The 24,850-nt window shown below is 36.6% G+C and overlaps 1 protein-coding gene across 2 annotated transcripts in view; it reads left to right on the top strand.

Annotated features, from left to right (window-relative positions):
• The window catches only part of SLC38A4 (solute carrier family 38 member 4), a 67,818-nt gene that overhangs the window by 10,788 nt on the left and 32,180 nt on the right, over positions 1 to 24,850 (top strand). The window contains exon 1 of one of the 2 annotated variants that reach the window (XM_029204556.1): positions 17,209 to 17,356. The exons of the other annotated variant lie outside the window; for it this stretch is intronic. The gene's annotated coding sequence lies outside the window, so the exon portion shown is untranslated. Of the gene's footprint in view, positions 1 to 17,208; positions 17,357 to 24,850 lie in introns of those variants that run through there. 2 annotated transcript variants of the gene reach the window in all.

Raw genomic sequence — 24,850 nt, 5'->3', positions numbered from 1 at the left:
TTTGAATTACAGACCTAAAAAGGAAGTGTTTAGACCATAGCATGCAATTACAAACAGAACAGCTATACTTTAAATAAATAGCAAGGTAGATTGGGTTTGGGATAAGGGGGGCAGGCCCATAGAGATTCTGACTTTTTCCTGTTCCTGGGGCCACGCCTTAAATAATTACTCTTTGTTAAGTGATTTGTGTGCAAGTGTTTCAGAATAACACCCCCCTCCGAAGGTGTCCTCAAAATTAGGTGAGGTGCATATATGCACATGGATATATATATAAATTTCACAGGCACAGGGGAGGGAAATTTGCTTAAAAGTCTCGTTTGTCTAACTGATATAGAAAAACTCTGTTAAATGATTGGGGAATGGAGTGTTCTGGTTAAGAGGAAATTATACCTTCCATGGATTGGCAATTTTCAAAGAATTAGAACACAGCAAGATCCATTATCAAGTCACGATTTTATCAAATATAATTTAATCTTTCTACGTTTCAGAGTACCTTAGGCTCACCATTGTGAACTTCATCTGTAACGGCAAAACTCAAAAGTGCCAGTTAATAGAAATTTCTGGTTGGTTGAAGAAATTTATAGTATCTTCTTCTGCTTTCAAACTTTGGGGAGAAATATCAAGGAAAATACATGTAGTAGTTCTGAACTAGGAAATTTAACCATTTTTAAAATGGAAAATTTCTAACATATTTCAAAGTAGAGAATGGTATAATGTAACTCCATCTTCATTCAACTTCGACAATTATTAATACTTGTCTGTTGCATTTCATCTGTACCCAAGCCTTTCCTTCCTACTACCTCTACCATAATCATTACTAGATTATTTCTAAGCAATCCCAGTCATCATACAGTTTGATCCATACATGATTCAGGATGTATCTCAAAAAGATGTCTTTAAAAATAATTAAAATACCATCACACCTTAAGTAAACCAACATTTCCTTAATATTATCAAATATCTAGGCAGTGTTCAAATATCTGATTCTCTCCTCTTTTTCGTTTTACCCTTAGTTTGTCTGAATCAGAATTGAAACAGGTTCACACGCTCATTGGTCGATGTGTCTCCTAAATCTGTTTTTTTTCTTATATTGCCTTCATTTTTTTTTTTCATAAATTTACTTATTTATTTTTGGCTGTGTTGGGTCTTTGTTGCTGCACGCCGGCTTTCTCTAGTTGTTGCGAGCGGGGACTAGTCTTCATTGTGGTGTGCAGGCTTCTCATTGCGGTGGCTTCTCTTGTTGCGGAGCACGGGCTCTAGGCACACGGGCTTCAGTAGTTGTGGCACGAGGGCTCGGTAGTTGCAGCGCACAGGCTTAGTTGCTCTGCGGCATGTGGGATCTTCCCGGACCAGGGCTCGAACCCGTATCCCCTGCATTGGCACGTGGATTCTTAACCACTGTGCCACCAGGGTAGTCCCCTAAATCTGTTTGAATACATAGGTTCAACCATCCTTCATCTCTTTTTTTCTTTCCTCTTGCAATTTATTTGATGATGAAACCCAATCTTCTGTCCTATAGAATTTCCAATATTCTCAATTTTGTTGATTTATACAACCTTAAAAATGTCAAACTCTATAATTTTCTGCCCTCTTCAATCTAACCCTCATGAAATTGCTTCTGTTTTAAAGAAAAATTGCACCTTGTTGTCATTTCTTTGCCTGTTTCCTTGAGGATCCTCCAGCCTACATTTTGCCCAGTTTTGCACAAATATCCTTCCTCTTAGTATCCGTAATTTACCTAACGTTTCTTCATGATAGAATCTGGTCAACCTAGAGTGCACTTTCAGTTTGGTTTCAAAATGTGGACCGGTCTACTAACCCCGGTGCTTACTCAACTTTCTCTAAGATTGCAAGACATCACCAGTAAACAGTAGGGGTTGTTTAGATTTTTAAACTGTGCCACATGACTACTTTTTTAAAAAGTACTTTTCTATTACTGATATGCAAAGATATATTTACTAGGAAATTACATATTTGGGATTTGCTTTAAGATAATAGAGGAGGGGAGTGGTGGTTTGGAGGCCGTGGTTGATAACTGTTGAAGCTTGATAATGCACATGTGAGGTTTGACTATATTATTCCATCTACATTTGTATAAATTTGAAATTTTCCCTAATAAGAAATAAAAATGAAATATACTACATAAGCGAAGTTACATAATGAAACATTTCACTTTGGGAACTTTTATTGTAATATTTTTGCCCAGGACAATCAAAAAATCATGTCTAAGGAGCAATATACTTGCTCTTCTCATTTTGCAAGTCTGGTTTGCCTAAAAACAGTCAGTTTTAAGGTTAAAATAATCAGCATTAAATAATATATAAATAGAACGGGGAAATGGGTTGGAGTGATTGAAAATATGACTCCTGCAGAGGTGCTTCATAGGTTTTGTGATTTGTCTAAGCTGCCTTTTTTAAGACTCTAGGATGCAGAACCAATTGACACACCCCTGTGGTCTACCAATAGCTGACAAAAGACTCCCTGGAGAGGAATGGCCCAAACCATTTGACTATCCCATAAGAAAATATGCTGGGATGGATTTTGACAGTCATACTTACGAGCTTTCTCTGCTATTATGCCAGATGAACACCCAGGTTTTATTTTCCAAGGTGAAAGTCAAAAGCAAAACTTTACAAAAACCTATTAGCTTTTAACTCTAGTTTGGTTTCTCTTTATTCTGTTTAACTATTGACAAGATAAGAGAATTAACACCTTATGCTTACATTAGCTATATATACTAGAAAATACTTTTCAAAGGACATTTAGCTTCCATTAATAATAAATTTCTATTACTTCATTGGTACTACATTTAATTAATTTATTTAATAATAGTTAATTTTTAATTATAATCTGCTATGCAACAGCAAAATTTAAGATTCTAGAAACATTTTAGTGAGCAAAAGGTGAGAAGTCGAAATTTAATTGTATTTATCATCGTCAATTTAAAATGTGTAATAATATCAATGGTGATATTTTTACTTTTATGAGTGTAAAAATATTTTACAGATTCACTCAGGATTGGCCCCAACCCCGGAAACCATATCTTCTCTTAAGCTATTTAATTACTCAACCTGGAATTCTCCCATCATGGACTTTTCAGGAATTTGATCCTTTCAGCTGGTGAGAGGTTATTCTATACCCAGATCCCCCAATCCCTCAAACATGTATGTAAAGTATCGTGCAAAATAAAAATAAGGCGTTATATTTACAAATCATGTTTTTTATAAAATGGTAGTCATCAACCCAAACTCTTACATTACTGTGGTTGTGTCTTCTTTGTCAGAGTCACTGTCATACATCCAAATACCCCACACCTTTCAGATTTCTTTTGTAAATAATAATAATAATAGTAGCAATACTACTTAGAAACAGTCTAAGTATAATCTTTGGAAATATTCTTATGGTCCCATATGAAAATGTTATTACTATACACATTTCCATTTTGCAGAATATCTAATCTGGACCAGGACAGCGAACATAGTTTTGTATGTTTCTTTAAAAATAGTTCTCCTTATCTTAGAAACACATATAGGCTTTGTGTTGCAATGGTTGCTATGGCAAGTTTGTATGTTTTAATAAATACCAGACCAGAGTAAACAGACACCACAGCAGGCCAAGGTAGCTGGAAACATCAAGATCATGTCAGCATTTCTGTTATCAATATATATGTCTTCAGGATTTCCTACATGTGAAATGTTAACTCCAAAGCAAGTTAACACGAGACAATGAATGCTAATGTTCAAGAGACTGACTATTTTCAGAGGCCCACGAAAAGAAGCTATTTCTCCTGGGGAATCTGTGAATATTGCAAATAATGAAAGTTTGGGGACCATTCCTGGAATGTTTGCCAGTAGGCTTAGGGACTAAATTTGCCACCTGGTTTTCAGCCAAGAATACGGAATGAAATGTGTAAATTGGAGTTTAGTTAATACATGATAACTGTTCTTCTGAATCAAAAATAATCTACTGTTTAAGAAGGTTCTCATAAAAATATTAAGTTCCTAGGCTATTTTATGTGGTTCACCTATTTAAAAATATACAACCAACAACAACTATTAATATGTCTATATCTGTATCTCTATTACTATATCCCAAGCCCTGTTCTAAGCTCTGTACATGTATGATCCCACTTGCAGAAAAGTAAATAAAGAATACACATGCCTTCTTTAGTAAGTTACTATGTTCTGTGCAAAAATAAGAAAGGAAGGAAAGAAGGAAGGAGGGAAGGAAGGAAAAGGTAATAGAATAAAAAATAAAAAGTCTTAATTTATCAGTCTACTCAAGATATAAAACAAAGGTCATCTCCATTTGATTCATAGAGCTATATATAGAGAGCAAGATAGGTGCTTTCTAACCCTTTAGAATCTTTGAAAAGTTATTTCCTCCCCTCCCTCACCAAATCTACTCAGTATAGGCATACTGTCTCATGTACATCTTGCGTCAATTATTCTCAAATAATTTCAGTGGTCACAGCATAGAATAACTAAGTATGATTAGATGAGATAATGCAAAACTTTGAAAGAAAATTGTTTCTTAAACATTTTTGGTGGAAACTCATGCGCTAGGAGGCCATGTGACCGCATCTGTTTCTACACATTGAAAATGAACATGTACATACACCTAAACATTCCTCATGGGTAGATCTAAACTTGGTGATAATGCAAATAGAAACTGAATACTTTTATTTGCTGAAATCCTAGGAAAAAAAGCATAAAAAGAATCTCGCAGTTTTCACTCTAGCTGGAGTGAGAAGACATCTAAAAATGTGTTTCATCTCTTTGCCACATATTTCTAAATCCTTATATTAGTGCAATAAAAAACTAACTCTACTGGATATTAAAGAAATATTTAAATAATATTTCTTGTGACTAAAACATGACCAGAAAGCACTGAGTAAAATCCTTAGGGGATTTTTCAACAACTCACTGCAGCCTCATTTTTTCTATTTCATATCATAGTTCTTGTTCCTGTTGATGCTTTTCATAATTGGACATGGTACAGACAAAAATCTTGCTTACTTAATGATTGCCCCAGGAAAACCAGTCTACATGACTGCACATTGGACAATGAATAATGCAACAGATTATTTATTGTTATCCTACCACCAAATAGTGGGACCGATTTAAAAACAACAGCTAAATTTACATTATAAAAATTAAACAGGGTTGTTGAGACCATGATTCTTAGTAGTCTGGATAAGTATTAAGCCTCAAGATATCCATATTGATGTAATAAATATACTTAAACATTATTCTGTTTAGGATAAAGACAGAGACTGATGTCAGTATATTTACACTCATGTGGGAACAGCTCCGTAAGTCAGCAACTGGAAGACTAACTGTTTGAAAGAGGAGGAGATGGAAAGAAAGTAAAATCTCAGAGTGGACATCACCAACTTCTACCAGTATTATGTTTATTCCCGTTTCTACCCACAGCACCTAGGAAAAAAGTGGCCTGTTTCCCAAAGAGCATAAGATTATTTGATAAGAACACTAAAGATTTTTACATAATGTTGTTTTTCATTTCTATAAAACTTTCTGTTTGAAAACACCTGCATGTATGTTTCCTCATTTCTAAATTTCTAAGAACATTGGCCTGAATGTACTAAAAAAATTTGACACAACAGTCTTCTCAACTTCAACTCAAAATCTAACCAGTCTTATCTAGGTTAACCTCAAATGAATGAGAAGTAACATACGCACATGCTTGTAACTTCCCTGTATTTAAGAGGTGCAAAGATGGAAGCTGTGGGTCCTGTTTGATCAAGAAGTTGCCTCAAAGAGAGCCAGTCATCCAGTCACGTTGCCAGCTTATCCAGACACTGATTCATAATGACTGAAAAGGTCTTACCGTTGAATCAACTGATTCTGATTAGACCAAAACTATGTGGCTGGACAATTTGAGAATTAGTATGAAAATGCCAGCCATCTCAAATCCCAGAACATAAGCAAAAGGTGGACCATTTACTGTGGCATCTGGAACATGCGTCTTGGTACGTTTGGGGATCTTCGTGTTTTGCCAATCTCACAGAAAAAATAATCCAAAGCAAAGCCAAATCAAACCTCCCAAAATCTACCAGCACGTTTGCATGTTTAAACTCTGGCTCTGAGAGCGGGTTCAGGGGTAAATATGTACCATGGTACCGTTCAGCTTCACAGGTTGGTTGGTTAATGTTAAACAAACATGGCTTGCAAACCATGTCTTATTACGAGGTTGTTTTCTGAGATTCCATGGGTCAGGGTCAAAACCTGCCATTTTCTAGCTTTTCAACAGCGCTAATCAATAGTTTAACAGATGAAATAATAGTCAAATAAACAGTGACAATACACTTCCAAAGCAAAAGGTGTTGAAACCAGTTTAATTCTATGAGCAATTTTGCTAATGTTGCGTTACCCTTATAATCAAATAGCCATAAAAATACTTTTTATGTTTAGAATGCTTAAATATCCATTATCTCATTTTATCCTCACAGCCATAATGGTTCTTATTAGTTTTAATGAGAAAACTGAGTTCTAGAATATTTACATGCCTTTATCTACTTTTCAACAGACTTATTCAGTAGGTACCAAACTAGATTTTGAAGTTAGTGACAATTCCTTAAGTATACACATCTAACAAATACTTACATGTTTAAGATGTGTCAGATACTCTTCTAAATGTTCTAGAAATAGGGACTTAGTTAATCCTCATAACAGCAGGGTGAGGTAGGTACTATTATTATCTCCTTTTTACAGAGGAGGAAACTGAGGCATGGAGATAGCAAACAACTTGCCCAAAGTCAGATGGTCACTAAGTGGCAGGAATCAGATTTAAGTCTAGGTAGTCAAGGTCTAGAAGCTATAGTAGATTCAGCTCCACTGAATAAGACACAATGTCTGCTCCAGAGGACTCCAAAATCTAGAAGGGCAGACACATAGACAAATATGCTAGTACAGCATGTAGGCCTAATAGCAAAGCTTGTAGGAAGCAGAGATAACACAGAGGAGGGAGGGATTAATTCTACTTTGTAAAGTCTCTCAACTAATAGATAGCAGAATGGGGATCACAGCTGAATCCTTGAATTTGAACTCCAGAGTCAGTGTGCTCTCCATTTCATAGGGTAACTTCATGTTTAATAAAAGAATTTGGAATTACCGTGAGAAAATAACAATGCACTTGCAGGACGATAGCATATGAACCAATGGATAACAGCTGAGTTTTTTAAATAGGGGAGAAAAGTACTGTGGATCCTAATAGATATAATTATAAACATAGATACAAATCTCTCTATATATGTAACATAGAATATATAATGTAATATACATGTAGATAACCACAGAACTCTTGTGTATCTCAACTCAACTGTAAAGCTCTCCAGTTTCTCTAAAGCTTGTGGTCAGTCAGAAAAAACAGAGCCAGATGTTCAGAAGTAGAAGGAAAGCCTAAAGGGGAAAACCTGATGGCACCATTCTGGGTGTATAATAGGTGTTCAGTGTTTACTCCCTAATTGAATGATTAATTGATTGACTGATAGAAAACAGGAAAGGGAAAGAAAAAAAAAGACTAAAGGCAGTTCATTTCATTATTCACCTTTTAACTTGGTAAAAATTTTGATAAAGAGAATTAATTAACTCTAAATATTTAGAGTTATTTGAATATTTAGAATATTGGAATTTTATGTCAACATATCAGAATTTTATGTCCAATGTGCCTCTAGTGGACACCCACTTTGCTATTTCTTTGATAGCTATATAAGTGTGGCTACCATCTATTTACAGTTCTAAGTTTTGTGGTCCAAACAGTGGCAAAAGGAACTCAATGGGAAGAAATAAATAACAGTTTTGCCGGTTTGAACTATAGTCATGTTTATAAGTGTATTTTCAGCACATATGAAATCCTCAATAAATGAATGAATGAATTCCATTTGCTTCTTCCAATGGTCTTGTTGTCACCCAGGAATTATATACTTTTTAGAAGCGAGAAAACAAAGGCCCAGATAGCTTACCGAGTTGATAGTTCCACAGCTAGTAAGTGATGGAGTGAACCCAAATCTACAGAATCAAGTGCAAGGCTGAACGTCAGCATAACGAAAGAGGAAGACTTTGTTCAGCCATTCAGATTCTTTGGGTGTCAGAGGTTAGAGGGATGAATAGATACAGTTTCAACACAAAAAAGGTGAGCTCCTCTCAGACCTCTGAAAAAGCTGTTAAAAGCCTTAGGCTTCAAAGGAAATGTCCTTTTAAACTTGAAAAAAGGCCACAAGCAAAATTATTTTCATCAATATGATTGTCTTATGCCCATGTAAAAATCAAATCACCCATCATTAAAAAGCAAGTGTCAGTCTTCCAATTGTTATTTATGATACTACACTAGATACTATAAAAAAAGAATTAGAGACTATAGATGCTTGCAAATCAGGACATTAATATTACTGAGTAAATTACTCTTATATAATTTACTTAGTTATCAATCTTTACTTAGATGTATTTTTTAAATAATTAAGAAAAAATTAAATAGGTTGAAACTTAGATTCTAATTTAAAAAATAATCTTCAAATATCTAGGAATGTGGGACTTCCCTGGCGGTCCAGTGTTTAGGACTCTGCACTTCCACTGCAGGGGGCACAGGTTCAATCCCTGGTTGGGGAACTAAGACCCCACATGCCACGCAGTGTGGCCAAAAAAAAAAAAAAAAAATCTAAGAATAACTTAAGAGTCAAGATTTCTATAGTTAAAAATTCAACTCCTGTAAGTCTTGTAATTAACTCCTTAACTCCTTATATATTTTACATCATTTGAAGCAAAATACCTCATGAACCTGAATTTTTCTGTTCTTAGCCAAATTATAATACAACAAACCTGGTAGTCCAAACACAGAGCAGAGGCCCCAGCCCACTTAAACACACCAAGGATGCAACGCACTCAAGAATTGCCTCGTGCTGCCCCGGTGGTTATTACTGTTTGCAGTAACCTTAATTATCACTATTTCTAACAAAGCACATTTTTTTCACATAGCTGAAACTGTGAGCTCTATGTGGCATTGCTGGGCTGGTCTTCTTTTATGAACTCATTTGAACTGAACAGACCAAAGAAAAGACATGGCCCCCTGACCCGCTGTGATCCCACCAGTGACCTCTCCAGTCGTGTTTCTCAGCATTCCAGGAACAACAGGCAGCCAGGAGCAGTTTCTTACCTCTTCTCATGCTGTCCCTCTGCCTGCAGTCCACTCCCCATGCCATTACTCCTGGCCAGCTCCTGTTTATTCTTTCAGTCTGAGCCTAGCTGTCACCTTCTCCAGTAAGTCTTCTCTGTCCTTTTCAAGCTGAGTTGGGTGCCACACTTCTCCGACCCCTCAGTTCTCACGGGCATTTCACCTGCCACATTATAGCACCATGACTACTTAAGCAATGGATTCCCTGGAGATACCAGGGCTTCTTGAGAGCAGAGACTGGGTCTTATATGTTTTTGTCTGTCTTGCCTGAGCCCCTGCCATGAAGCCTGACACATAGGTGTTCAATAATAGTTATTGAATGCACAAATGAAGATGACTGCTTACTAAGCTGTAATAGAAATTGACTATCTCACAGCATTATGAGAAAACATTGAGGCTCCAAATATATTTAAAATACCATTTTTCTCAACAATATTTTGAGATCTCTTAGAGTACCTCTTGCTGATGGGGGAAAAAACAATCCATCCCTCCAGAACAAACTGGACATGTATAATTTCATCTAGACCCTAAATAACTCACAAGTGCCCATTCAGAATTGAAGATTTTTTTTAAAGAGAGTTGATTGTTCCTAGTCAAGCACCCAAAATATTCTCACTAAGAACAGAGGCTTAGCTAGTGGCTCATGTCTGGCATTGATTAACAATTGTTACAAAACCTAAGAGAGGAACTCTTTGATTTTGTTGCTTTTGTTTTTAATAATGTTTATTGGTTTTCTCATAGTGAAAGTAATCCATACTTTTTAAAGGTTATTTGGGGCTTCCCTGGTGGCGCAGTGGTTGAGAATCTGCCTGTCAATGCAGGGGACATGGGTTCGAGCCCTGGTCTGGGAAGATCCCACATGCAGCGGAGCAACTAAGCCCATGCGCCACAACTACTGAGCCTGTGCTCTAGAGCCTGTGAGCCACAACTTCTGAGCCTGCGTGCTGCAACTACTGAAGCCTGCACGCCTAGAGCCCGTGCTCTGCAATGAGAGAAGCCACCGCAATGAGTAGCCCGCGCACAGCAACGAAGAGTAGCCCCCCTCGCCACAACTAGAGAAAGTCTGCGTGAAGCAACGAAGATCCAACACAGCCAAAACTAATTAATTAAATAAATAAATTAAAAAAAAAAGGTTATTTGGAAAATATAGATGAGAAAAAAAACCATTATCAACATTTTCACAATCTGGAAATAACCACTCTTTGTATTTTGATATGTGTTCTTTCAGGCATTTTTCCCTTGGCCTGAAAAGGGAAATAGTATATTATACATTAATATATAAAAAATACATGTTTTTATATATTATATGTATAATTTTAAAAACAACACAGGGAGCATATTACTGTTAGATTTTGTATCTTGCTTTTGAAAACTTATTATAATTTTCCAATATCCTTATTATTCTTTGAATATTCTTTGAACACATCATTGGTAACTACTGCTTAATATTCCGGGAATGCAGCGCTCTATAAAAGGACTAATGGCTCCTTACATACAGCATGGGCTTTCACTTTACCATCTCACAATTGACTCTGAGCATAAGAAGGAACTACTGCATTTTAATATATGGCAGGATCCTCAATTAGAATAATTATTAGAATATTTCTTGTTGCAACCCTTAAATAAATTCTAAAGAATTGTTTTGGATGCACAGATTGAATCAGTACATTTAATAAAGACTTTCATTCAAAATTTATACAGTACCTACTATGAACCAGGCATAACCTAATATTAATAAGGTAAACAAACAAAACAGATTGCTTACAACTAATCTAAATCGGCTGTCTAGACATACTTGAATCCATCCCCAAACCTCGTAAATATACCATCTGCCCCTCTACTGCTGTCCTGAAGAATGAGGTCAAGACATTTACTTTTCCGAGTCAGCTTTCCTATATTTAAAGAAAGATTTGTGCTACCAACTGTAAACCCAGCCCTCCAGGAAGTATAATTCCTAACTCATGCAACACATAAAGAACAAAAAGTTCAGTGCATCTTGTCATGCTGGACACTGCTAACACCTGTAGCAAAGGACAGTACATCTGTCAACAAGCATACTGCAAAGAGCTCTGACCGCAACATGGCTGGGCCCTGGGGCTGCTTACAGCTCAGCGAGACAGAGCTCCCTGGGCAGAAACCTGCCCTCTCACTGAGGAGACCTGACTCAGGAAATCCTCTGCGTTCCCTGAAAAGTCCATTAAGAAAGGTCAACATCACTATTATATGTCTTATTCTGCTCAAAAATTCCTTTGAAGAACACTTTATGGTGGACTTGCATTCCTTATTTCAATATACTGGTGAGCCCACCTGAGCATATCTTTTGTTATTAGGGGCACTGATTCTTTTACAGGATGGTTTCATGTCATCACCTTTCCGGAGAGCCCCTTCCCTTTAAAAATTCTGCTGGGAGCTCTTCTGTCTCCTTTGCCCTCTCTCTCCTCCCAGTACAGCCAGGCAGCCTATTGGGTCCCAGCTCTAGAAACTGTTGGTTCTCTGAATTCAAGCAAGATGACACCAGATTTACAAAGTCCAATCACTGATGAAATTACAAAATCCAAATACACAGAAATTGTTCTGGAAGAGAATTTGCTTTGAAAGGAAAGGGATGGGAGGGACTACGAAAGAGAGCAATGGAAATGAATGTGCTGCTGCCCAAATAGGATGTAACTTTTTTTGTTTGTTTTTTTGTTTTGTTTTGTTTTTGCGGTACGCGGGCCTCTCACTGCTGTGGCCTCTCCCGTTGCGGAGCACAGGCTCCGGACGCGCAGGCTCAGCGGCCATGGCTCACGGGCCTAGCCGCTCCGCTAGGCATGTGGGATCTTCCCGGACCGGGGCACGAACCCGTGTCCCCTGCATTGGCAGGCGTACTCTCAACCACTGCACCACCAGGGAAGCCCAGGATGTAATTTTTAAACCATCAATTGCTATTAGTTAGAAAGGCAGTCGACTCAGTTTAGCACCATATTAATACTGTATTCTGTATGAAGAACTTAAATTAGCAACGTGATTTAGTTATTTAGGAAGTGTTGTTGTAATTTAATCATTATAATCATACATCTCCTAGCAGGGCTATTTTCTCAAGCAGGCATTTTAAAGGATAAGAATCATTCTTTAAGGCGAGCTTTTAAGAGCTCTCATTTAACATTTAGAATTTAAGTACATTATTTAAGTTATAATCACCCATAAGCCACACAGACCTTGTTATCCTTCTTCACCTTGGTGTATTTGCTTAAGCAGAAGCCTGGAATGAACTTGTGATACCCTTTTCTCTGCATCATTTCCATGTGGGATCAAGAAATGAAATGGACCAGAAAGATTTGAGTTGCTTGAAAGGCAAGATGGAGAGAACAAAATATCATGAACAGCATGAGCTGTCTTCTAACTAGTTTTTTTTTTTTTCGTCAGCTAAGGCTAAAAGGAATTTTCTATTTAGGTCTGTGGCCAAGTCAGTAATTTTGTCAACCTGCACCAAACTTGTTTGCTAATTTTGCAACACAGTGACTATTCAAACATTTCCAAAATGCTCCACTGTATAACTGTAAAGGTGGTTTAGGCTGGGCTCAAGAGAGGGGGATGCTGTCAACCGAGCAATTTCCTCAGCACACGTGGGTTGTTGCCCTTCTCTTGGTCAGGGAGGTTTTTTTTGAACAGAAAAGCAGGGCCTCTCCCAGGGGCCAGGGCTGGGCAGCCTCTTAAGGACTCATATTTGAGAGGGTCCCAAATTTAGACTTTTTGAAGTTATCATCAAATAAGGCTATTCATTAAGACACTTGTATTATATTTGTGTTGAGGTGTTATTTTGTGGAATAGGATCATTGAAAAATGTATGACAATTTAGAAACCCCGTTCAGGATTTTTAAAAAATTGAAAAAGTATATTTGGAGCCTCAAAAAATAGAAGTGGCCTAAGCTTCCATAGATATCTGAAAGACTCCGCTTAAGGGGAATTAGAAAATTTTTCATCTCTATTTCTATGTTTACAATTAATTTGGTATATGGCTTTTGAGGGTCATATTCATATTTTTCTTGTAGTCCTTCTTTCTTTTTCTGTAAATTGAGATTAATAATTTCATAACCATGAAGAAAGAGACCTATAGCATGCCTACGCTTCCCTCACTCTGCAGGAAGGACCTACGTGCTCAGGTCACCCCTAGGATAACATGAATTCTGCTCTTTGAATGATTTAGGAAGATTTCTGCAACATTTCTGTATGGTTTTTCTTCTTTTTCTTTTTTTGCGTGTATTCATACTAAGAGAGATAAGGTGAAGAATTTGGAGGGCCAAAGAGTGACATCAAAAAAGATCACATCACCCTAAGCCTGAAACCCAAAAGCCAGAGAGTAAATCCTACGTTAAAATGAAGTAACCAAAATCTTGTTTCTAACTGCGGCTGTGCTAGTGTTTTCCATTTCTAGAAGTGATTTGGTCAGACAGACGTTTACCTATAATACTATAAAAAAAAAAGAAAAGAAAAGTTGGATTAATGCACATTTTGTCCGTATTTGGAAGCACTAATATTGGCTGTTGGATGAGAACAGACCTATAATCTTGGAAACTGATCTACTATACCAGATTTTGAGTTTACAACTCTAAAGCCTGGATATGATAAAATTCTCTTCTTGGAAATTAAGACATCTTAAAGACACAGAAAACTTAACAAGAAACAGAAGCAAGGAAAAAGGTAGGTGACCTAAAGGGAAATTGAAGTAAGGGCAAAGAAAAGTAAGTGAATACAGATACAAAGGCGATACGAAATTATTAAAAATTAGGTCATTGTGTTTCTTAGTTGTTACTGTTGCTACCCATCTTCTTCCAATTTGACTATAAGCACATTGTATTGCCAAGTATTATTTTGTCCCATGACTGAAATTAGAAATTTGGGTACAGTCATGATGAGAACAAGAGGTTACCTTTCCCAGTGTCATTGAAAAATGCCATGATGATCTGGCTAAGGGATTTTTTTTTAATTGTTGACCAATTTTAACTTTATCCAGCTGGAACTTTCCCTTCGAAGAAATCGATGAATGTAGAAATTTGAAACAAGATGAGCAATGCTTTTAAGTATGGGCAAGAAAAAAACCTGATTCAATGCATGGATGTGATCTGAATCAGTTTATTTTGAGTCAGCAATTTTGTACTTTTAATAGATAACATATTGGGATATACATTCTAGGACCTTCTCTGTACTATTTGAAAAGAATAGCCACAGATTAATGGGAGGGGTCCTGAAATGGATGAGTTACCACCATATATTCTCTTTCTCTATGTAAAGGAATATGAAGATTTTATTGCAAGTTTCTTATTTCTTATAGAATGATCACATAAAATTCACAGCGTGTGTTGTGAGCTAGTGAGAGTGATAAATGGAAGCAGTAGTATAAGAAAGAGTCAAACTACCACTGACCCCACTTTAAATCCTTTCCATCTGCCTTCTCTTCTGCCATTGTTCTCAGACAGGCAAATAGCACCAAAGCTCAGCCATCAGCCAACATCCTCAGCACCCTTCTTGTCCCTGTCTCTAGCTCCACCCTATCATCCCATCTTATTCCCTTCCCTGCTGATTCTATGATTTTCTTCAGAAGCTTTCAAGAGATCCTGATCACAAAAATCTGAGTCCCAAGATTTAGCGCCTTATACAGCCTGGACTCTTCCGTTCTATTCCGTTTTGCTCTGAAAAGTCTCTGCTGCAGCCAGACTACTTTTCACCGTTGCCAGAATATGCTTTTACCATGTCTACAATTTGCGTCCAGGATGCCTCTCCCTTTCCTCTCTACCCGTTGCAATCTCACCTGGACTTTAAGGCCCTCTTCTAGGTCCTTAGGCTCCTTGAAGTCGTCTTGGATGGCCTCAGCCCCTGGGGACTTTTCATCTTCTGGAATCCTATGGCGTATGGTGCAATTCTGCTAATATTAATCATGTTATAATTTGGGAAGCCCGGTATCCCTTTAAGTGGACATATTTTACCGCCTGCAGACTACCCCCCTACCCTGACCAAGTTTCATATACCTGTTCTTGGTGGCACTTATATGAATTCCTTATGTGAAGGACTTGCTTCATTATTCACTACCCATATATTTTTCATTTTATTCATTTTTAAAAATTCTGTACATATTCTGGTCCATTACCTCTTTGCACAGTGATGCTTGAACCAAATCAGAACCTAACAGAATATGTAGCATTTGCTCAATCAAAAGAGAATAATCTATTACCAAATATATATGTGAAATCACATTATGATATGATTTTAAGAAATGTTCAGGACATGAAACTATAATGTTTAAGTCTGTATTTTCCTTATGAAAGGAAAGTTACTGTGAGTTTTGTCAAGACCAGACCATACATTTCTTCATTAATTTTTGCATGTCTAAACATGCCAAATATCTAGGGGAAAAATCGTTAAATAACAAAAACGTTCCTAAGTCATTTTAATTCAGCCAACCTTTGTCAAATTAGCTTTTGTATGTGTGTATTTGATTTTTGAGTCAATGTTAAGAAAGTTCTGTGATAAGAATTTTGTAATTAGAGTAGGTTCTAAAGAAATATGAAAAGACCCTTCATAGAAGTCTCTCATGTGTACTTTTAATTTTAATCCAACACGCTAATTTGCTATAATTATTTAGTGAACTTGAAGATCAGAATTATATAGAAGCCAAAGCTTAAAATTTTAAGAGAAGTAAAGCTGTAGGTGTTTATACATTTATCTCCACCCTATTTTATATGAAGATATAGTATGAAATGGATTTCCACTATTAAATGGACTTTTACTAGAATACAAGTGTTTCATTTTCTAACAATTAGTGCAGGTTTTTCCTTTCTTAATTTTATACTCATCTGGTAACTTTGCAAACAGAAGGAAATCTTAAGTTGGAAAGATTATAATTAAATGATGGAAGTAATTTGAAAAGGAATAGTCTTTAAATTTATCTGAAATTAAAATTAGTGTATTTATTATCATTTTTCCCCTAGACCATAATAATTTTTATCTGATAAGGCACAAAACTACAAGGTAGCTCTGAAAAATAAAGAAGCAGCTAACTAAAAGACAAATGAATGTAAACATACCATGATAAAGTTAATAGACCAAATGGGCACATTTAAAATGGAAAAGAGGAATGGATAACTGGACGTTTTGTTTAATGTTTAATGTCTTGCATCAACTTAAGAATTTCCTACTCAAAGAACAATGTTTAGTCGGGTTTTTTTTAGGAATAGGGAATTGACACAACTGTTGCAATCTAGCATTCCTTCTGATTGGTTATTGGATAGTTTATCCACGTTATAAATATTAAAAAGGCAAAGAACCCTTAATTCTGGATTGATTTTTTAATTTGTTTTTCTCACCTCACTTTCAGAAATAGTCTGCTTTATACATTTTCATAACAGAATGAATTATTTGCCAACATATTTGAACTCTTCCTCTAATACGTGGAAAGCCAAGCAGATTTTTTTGAAAGGGAGAAAATGTCTGTTTAGAAATTCTTTAAAAACTCCAAATAGTGTTTTGCTTACTCAGCACACTGCCTTTGAAATGGTAGCAGAGGTTGACAGGGCTTATGATTTCCAACCTCACGGCACCTTGAGTAACTTGGTGCTGTTGGGAGTGTCTGTTATTCTATAACATTTCCTCTGAATAAAATCGACAATTCAAAAGCAAATAACTGTTTTGCTATTCAATGAATATTTTCTATGCATTCTGATTACAATATTCATTAAGCAGTCTTACTCCGTTATTCTGGTATTATTTTACTTTAACTTAAGTTCATAAACCTGTTGAAAAATTAACATTTTGAGATTTATCAGTCAACCAACCTATAGAATCTTGATACAGAATGACACGAATCAAGAAAAAACTTTCAGTAAGTGAGTAGTTTGTTGCATAAAAGCCCAAAATCTAAAAGCAAATAGAAATTGGTGTAACTGATGTTTAATCCAAATGTACAACAGTAAACTGATTTAGCTTCTCTTTTTTTTAAGAGCTGACGCAAGTTGGACAGAGGGAGGTGTTGGGGTGAGAGGTGGTGGTGGTGATTGGCTTGTCTAGTTCACTCCCACTGGTCTTTAAATCATTGTCTAGATCCCCAAAGGTTCACATAAGTCACCTCTGCAACAGGGGTCTGCCATTCCAAACAATTCCGGAAAGATTGCACAGGACTGGATAAATTATTAAGGTAAAGCTGTTTTTACATGAATATTTGCAGTGTTAAAATAATGCTTCCTTTCTTCTTTTTATGGTATTGATTATTTATTACAAATTAAAATGTTTGAAAATACTACTTGGGTAACTTTTTTTTCTCTTTAAAAAAAGCTCAATTCAATATAATGTCAGACATTGAAATTATTTACCCAGATCCTGATTGCAGTTTTCTTTTGCAGATAAGTTTAGGTGGATAATAGAAAAGGGAAACATTGCAAAACCAGCAGGTAACAAGGGTTTAGTTATTTACATTTCCTGGTTAATCACTCTGAGGAACCAACTTAATTTGTCTTAGGAGGAAGTCTAATGTTTGAGAAGTGCATTCTCAGTGTTATAACATTAAAGGTTTTCTTTATCTTGAAAACAAAAACGCCCACAAAAACGTAGTCTAATCAAAGAAGGAACATCACATCACTGCAGCAGATGTGAAAGGCTAAATGTTTGGGCTGCATCACTGTCAAATGCAAAACAGAAGTTGTGTCTTACCTTGTCTTCTTATGTAACCATTTTAGTGAAGGAGTATTTTGCAGCAAACTTACTAGAAGGAACTGAGAGATTGCGTAGAATATAAGCAAAGCTTTGGATTTGGAAGGACTGGAATCATTAAAAATTTGAGCTCTATTCCTCAAATTTATTAATCAGATGGGGAGAATTCTTAATGGATTTAAGTACCCTTGTATTTTGAGCTTCTTACAGAATGTATGGTGATTATTTTAATTAAATGCACAGCTGATAACAAAACTGAGTGTTTTATAACTCAGTGAAAAATATTTGAAATTATATATATCATATTCATGGGCAACTTGTTGGATGAAAGAATTTTTATTTTTGATGAACTAAAGAAATTTAGGTATGTTTCCTGTAAAAGATGGCCATTTATTTTACAGACCAAGATCTTCTATTTGTTGCGATTTATATTTAGATAACGTTTTGCGATTTTCTGGAAAGTCTTTATATTTATACTCCTAGGAAGTATATCAGTAACTTCTAAGTACCGAGAAATGTAGTTTTGAGAGCTAAACTGTTGAGTTTTCTTTAACCATGTTATACAGTGTGCTTTATGGGTTATTGAAGCTATTATTTTTAATACATGAGTTACTTTAAAGAAAGTAAAAAAACTTATTTTCAGAAGAAAAGAAATAACTCTGGGGGTGGTCCAGTATCTATTATATAGAATGTAGACATTTTGGAACTTAGTGTATGCATAATTTATGACAGATTATTAAATATCATGTATTAACATGGATAGAACAAACAGTTCACTATGTTAATTTCATATATGTTACATATTGCTGTTCATTTCTGGAAACAAACTATTGTTTGGGAAAATAGGAACTAAAATTTATGCAGGAATTTCAGATATTTCTTAACATTTAAGATGACTAGAGAATCTATGTCTTTTTCTCAGAGCAGAGCTGGAAAATTTGTAAGCAAAATAATGTATTCAGATTTTATGAATAGTCCTTTATACCTCATCAAAGGGCTGCTTTAATTCTTATATTAACAAGCATGTAATATTCTTAGCAAAGGGACAAGACCTCAGCATAAGGTTATTTCTTTTAACTTTTCTAGTTCTCCCTTGATATTGTTTCTAAGCTATGTCTAAGTAGAGGAAGGGAATGAAAAATGCTAAACTATTATCACCAGCAATAGGAAGTAGTCAAGTGAATATGGTTCTGCTATTATTGGCAGTTTCTTTTCTAAGACGTACATCACACTGAATGACAGTGAAAGCTCTTATGGAAGCTAATTTCTGTGAGAAATCATGCCGTAGGCTAATAAGCTATCTGAATATCAATGTGTGACTAGAATGGCATTGTTGGGGAAATTGTTTAAGAGAATTTCACATAAAGGTAATTAGGTTTATTTCATTGTCAAACCTATGTTCATTTATCTAAGATATATTTTGGATGTGGATTTAAACCAGTTCCTCGGATGCAAGATAATTTGGCTTTTAGAAGCTGCAGGACAAGCTACTTCCTGCGCACTCAACCAAAGTGTAAACTCTGTCACCTAAACCTAGATTTCAGAGTAGATTCATCAGAACTGGGCTGGCATGAAAGACAAAACAAAGAGCGATAGTGGGAAATGCTAGCTCCTTTTTCACTTTCACTTATCGGGTAAAATAAATGCTTATAAATAATGCTACAAAGAAATGTTATGCATAATGTTTCATAACTAGAAATTGGCTACAAGGAATCAGCTATTTAGGACATCTGGCTGGCTTAATAAATATGATGAAACAAAGTCTTCCAAATGGCAATAGTGCGCCAAATACCTTTGTTTCAAGTTTTGATTTTGCGCCTTCATGAATGAGTGAAGTAAGATGGCAAGGCAGAAGACCACTGCACCGGAATATCCAGTCTGTTTCTGCAAAATCTCCTTTGCAGAGAAACTTAACATCATTAGCTAGAAAGGCTAGACTACCAAAAGTTCTGTCAAACCAAATGTGATTTCTCTTTTAGAAGAATTTTGAACATTCTTTGTCTAACAAAGCTGTTCTTTCTCTTGGGAACCAGAAGGGAACATTTCTATTTCACTTTGAAATATTAACCTAGAAAGCTATAACAAGAATGTGTACTTGTATTTATAAAGGAGATCATAAAAAGTTGCCTTGGTCTTAGGAGAATGTATCACCAGGCACTGTGCTAGATGATGGGAATATGTATATGTAGTCTACAAACCTGGCCCTGTTCCCACCTTCATGAAATTTTTTACCTATTGGAGGATACAGTTATTTATCAAATAATCATACAACTAAAAATGTAAGTGTTTTATATATGGTGAAAATAGTGTAAGATTAGGTCTCAATTTTTTTATTTGTGAAGGAGTACCTACCTTGCTTACAATGTTTGTGAGAGTTTGAGAATTGTAAGGTCCTCTAACTGCCTATGGTAAATTATATGCGTGTGTGGATATTCATATGAAATACTATACACATTTGCATGCAGATGTAGGCAGTAATTAAATTCTGATGATTGGGAGAGGGAAGAGGGATTTAAATTTATTGAGAGCTTACTACAAACCACACTTTGCCATGCATAATATCATTTAAACCCTCACACTGCTTTATTCTCATTTTGCATATGGGATGACTTTCGTCAGAAGTTAGTTAATTTGGTCAGGACTTACAACCAGTTCTATTTATCACCAAAGCCAGATTTTCTGTTCCTGTCTGGGCTTTAGTTATCTGTAGTAGAGACAACAGCACAGAGGTGGTGTAGCATAGAGTATGCTCAACCCCTCTGGACTTTCATTACCTCATCTGTAAAATGGGAATAAGAACAAAAATAGTACCTACCACAGTAGGATGCTGTGAGAATTCAATGAGTTGATAGATGTGAAGCCCTTGTAATAATGTCTGGCATGTAGTAAGTACCATAAGAGTGTTTGACATGTTCTCTTTTGTTTTTAACCCTGGGATTAGCATTGCTTAATGTGAATGAAATTAATGAGGTTCCTATGAATAAGTACAGTGTGAAATAGACTTTAGCTGAAATCCCCAGGACTGCTGACATGTATACTCCTGTAATCCCCCAGAGGGATTGACTAAGCAAATCATGGCATGCAGGAGGGGGAGATCATTCCAGGCACAGCGACCTGAATGTGCAAATGGCCTGAGGTGGTAGAGAACTTGGGAAGTCCCTGAAATGGAAAAGGAGGCCAGAGTAGCTAGTACAGTGAAGTGGGGAGAGTGTGGAAGTAATGAAGCCAGAAGTGGAGGGACCATGTGGAATCTTGTGGGCATGCTGAGAATCTTAGACTTTATCCTAAGAGTAAAGTGAAGACAATAGAAGGTTTTATGCAAATGAATGACATGACCTAAGTTTTATTTTTAAAAGATCACTCTGGATGTTGTGTGGAAGATGAATGAGGAGGGAGAAAGTAGGCAAGAAAGGACTCAAGGCATCAATTACAATTGTTGCAATTGACAACGTAAGAAATGATGGTCGCTTGGACAAGACTGATGGTGTAAGGAAGGGAAAGAAGTAGCCTAATTTGAGAAATAATTTGTTTGTAAAATCAACTAGACTTTGGAAAAGGCTGGATGTAAGGGATAAAAAAAATTATAATAGAAGACTGATATTTCTGATTTGAGGAGCTGGATAAATGGTGACAACATTCTTTGGAGAGGAAATATTGGAAGAAGGGGAACTATCGCAAGTTAGATTTTTAGACACATTGAATTTAAACTACCTTTGAGATATGCAAGTGTATATCTGGACACTTGGAACTGGAGATCACAGTAGAGGCCTGGGCCAAAGCTGTGACTTGAGGAATCCTTGGTTTATGAAGCTTTGAGAGTAGATTAAAATAGGGGGCTTATGACCTACCATTGAGGGATTCAAAGAATGAAACTTCAAACAAAATGGTACTTTTTAAACGAACAAAAGTTCTGTAAAATAATAGCAGTGTCAATAACAAATGGAAGTTTTAAGAATTCCTAGAAGCCAGGAAGCAGATAGGGCCGGAAAACCTGTGAAAGAGAAAAGGAACCGGGGTAAACCAGGTAAATGGGCTTTCTCCAGAAGGACCCAGTAGTGGTTCCAAGTTAAGTCAATATATACAAAGAGGAGGCGTGAATCACCAACAACCATTGACCAGGTGTTCATCAAGGAGCCTTGGTTTGGACTCTTGGTCTGTTTGGGCTGCCTCTTTTGCCCAAAGGATAAGGATAATCTAGTCTGAAAGAGAGCCTGAGAATGGACTCTATAATAAATACCAGGGCCTCCACAGCAGGCAAAAAGAGATAACAAGCAGGAATGGAAGCTCCGTCAAAAGGGGAAAATACATCACTGTGTTTTTCTTCCAGAGGCACCTCGCCTACAGTGCCAGCTGTGTCTGTGAGTAAGGTCCTGCTGGTGCTCTGCACACAGACCGGGTGCATAGACCCCACTTACCCAGGACCCACAAGGGAGCAACCCATCAGTGTAATGAGCCTGCAAGATTTCAGGGAAACCCCAAGGACTAGCTTTCTAAGCTCACCAATATATTCTTCATTCACAAATATGAACAGACAACCTAGGATCTCTAAGAGTTTAAGAAAAACCAGGCATATGGAAGAGAAGGGCCAAGATTAACAAACAGAATAACTCCAGGAAAAAAGACATAATTTAGGGGACAAAAAGAGCTTTTGGAAACTTCTAATCAATAGCCTTAGAAAGGGTTGAGTAACTACTGCAACTGTAAAACAAACAAAAAAAGATGTTATGAAAAGAGAGGAAGAGACTGAACAGATTCTCAGAAATTAAAAACATGAGTGTGAAAAATAATTAGTGGGCAGGTTGAAAAGTAAAATGGGTACAGATTAAAAGTAAACAATGTTTTTCTACTCTACTCTTAATACTTTCTTCTGATACCAAAAGTATGGGTTCTTCTCACACTGACAAATTCTCCCACACCAGCTGGGAGTCCTACAGTTCAGTCAGTTCTGACACTATTTCCTGGAATCAACATCAGATCCCACAGGTTAAGAGCTCAGTCCCACAAGATTGCCTCCACTTCAGATGCAATAGCAAGTCCAGACCTCCCGTACTTCTGGCCAGCCGGCTATAAATCAGATTTAATAATTTTCTAGAATTGCTCACAGAACTCAGGAAAACAGTTTACTTACTAGATTACTGGTTTATTATAAAAGGATATAATTCAGGAACTGCCAGATGGCAGAGATGCATAGGACAAAGTATGAAGGGAGGGATCTCAGAGCTTTCATGCCCTCACCTGGTGTGCCACCCTCCTAGCACCTCCATATGATAACCAATCCAGAAGCTCTCCAAACCCCTTTAGTTAGGATTTTTTTATAGAGGCTTCATTAACTAGGCATGCCTGATTAACTCACTGGCCATTAGTGAGTCCCCACCCACTCTCCTCTCCCAGGAGGTTGGAAGTGGGGCTGAAAGCTCCAACTGTCTAATCACTTGGTTGGTTCCCCTGGCAACCAGCCCCCTCATCCTTAGGGGCTTTACAAAAGTCACTTCATTAAGGTAAACTCAGGTGTGGTTGAAAGGGTCTTGTTATGAATAACAACAACAACAAAAACTCCTTTATCATTCCAGAGCTATTTCAGGAACTGGGGACAAAACCCAAATATTAATTTATTGTATTACATTTGGAGCTCTGTGCCAGGAATGAGGATGAAGATCAAATGTATATTTATTATTATATCACAATGTCACACAACTGAAGATCAAATTTGTTATTTTGGACATTGAGGAACTATCCCTGAACACTGAGTAATAAAGAGATGGGAAATAAAGAGAAAATCTTGGCAATAGAGATCAAGTGGTCCAATACATGACTAATACAAGTTTTAGAGGGAGGAAACAGATTTAAAATAGTAGAACATTTTCATGGTCAGAAGAAAGACACAAGTCTTTTCAATGAATGGTCTCTCCACGGGCGGTGTATGATGAAGCTTTAAAACTACTCACATCTAGTTACATCCTGGAGAAATTTCAGATTGTGATAAGGATCCTAAAACCCTCCAAAAGAAAAAAAGTCAAAGGAATGAGAATCTCACTCATCAGTGGAAGCTAGAAGTCAAGAGGAAAATATCTTCCACATTATGAAGGAAAATGATTTTGAATCTAGAATTCAAACAATCAAAAAATTTGAGGGCAAAATAAAGACATTTTCCAACATGACACAACTCAGAAATTCTGTTTACAAACATGGACCTATTGTGTGAAAAAAAGTTATTCAAGGCAGTATTTCAGCACAATGCAAAATGAATTGAAGAACGGAGATGGCATGGCATTCAAGAAACATTGGCAGCTGAACAAGACCCAGAGGATGGAGGAGGAAGCCGTTAAGAAAGTAAAAGAGCATGGATAATTTGCATTCAAAGTTTTAGTAATATAGGATTATATTTCCTTTATTATGTAGTCAAATATACTGTAGGTTCTTTGGGCATACTATTTACACAATCATAATGTTGTAAATACTGATTATTCATTTTCAGTGTTCAGAAACATCCTTTAGATAAATTATGATTTGTTTTACAGAATAGGATGAAATTATTATGCATCTTAACATTGTAGAAGTATTTCATGAACTGAAACAATTAGGAGGGTGGGAGAAGGAATTAGGAGTATAGAAAGAAGTATGCTAATTTCCTTATCCTTCCTAAGTGTCAGTCTAGAGTTGATAAACCAAGTCAGAGAGGTTTTAGTGAATAATTTAAATTTAGAATGACTAACTTTAAATGAAGAACTAAAAATAGTAACTGTCGTTAGTGATTGCTACTGGGAAGTGAAACTGATACTGTGTGGTGCTGAGAGAAGCCTTTGTACTCAATACAAGTTTCTCTTTTTTTTTTTCGGGTACGCGGGCCCCTCACTGTTGTGACCTCTCCCGTTGCGGAGCACAGGCTCCGGACGCGCAGGCTCAGCGGCCATGGCTCACGGGCCCAGCCGCTCCGCGGCATGTGGGATCTTCCCAGACCAGGGCACGAACCCGTGTCCCCTGC

The sequence above is a fragment of the Monodon monoceros genome, unplaced genomic scaffold, assembly GCF_005190385.1.
Source record: "Monodon monoceros isolate NGI ecotype Baffin Bay Population unplaced genomic scaffold, NGI_Narwhal_1 Super_Scaffold_6, whole genome shotgun sequence".
NCBI lineage: Eukaryota > Metazoa > Chordata > Mammalia > Artiodactyla > Monodontidae > Monodon > Monodon monoceros.
The sequence above is the reverse complement of the archived record's forward strand: the minus strand, read 5'-3'. Positions and strand labels throughout refer to the sequence as shown.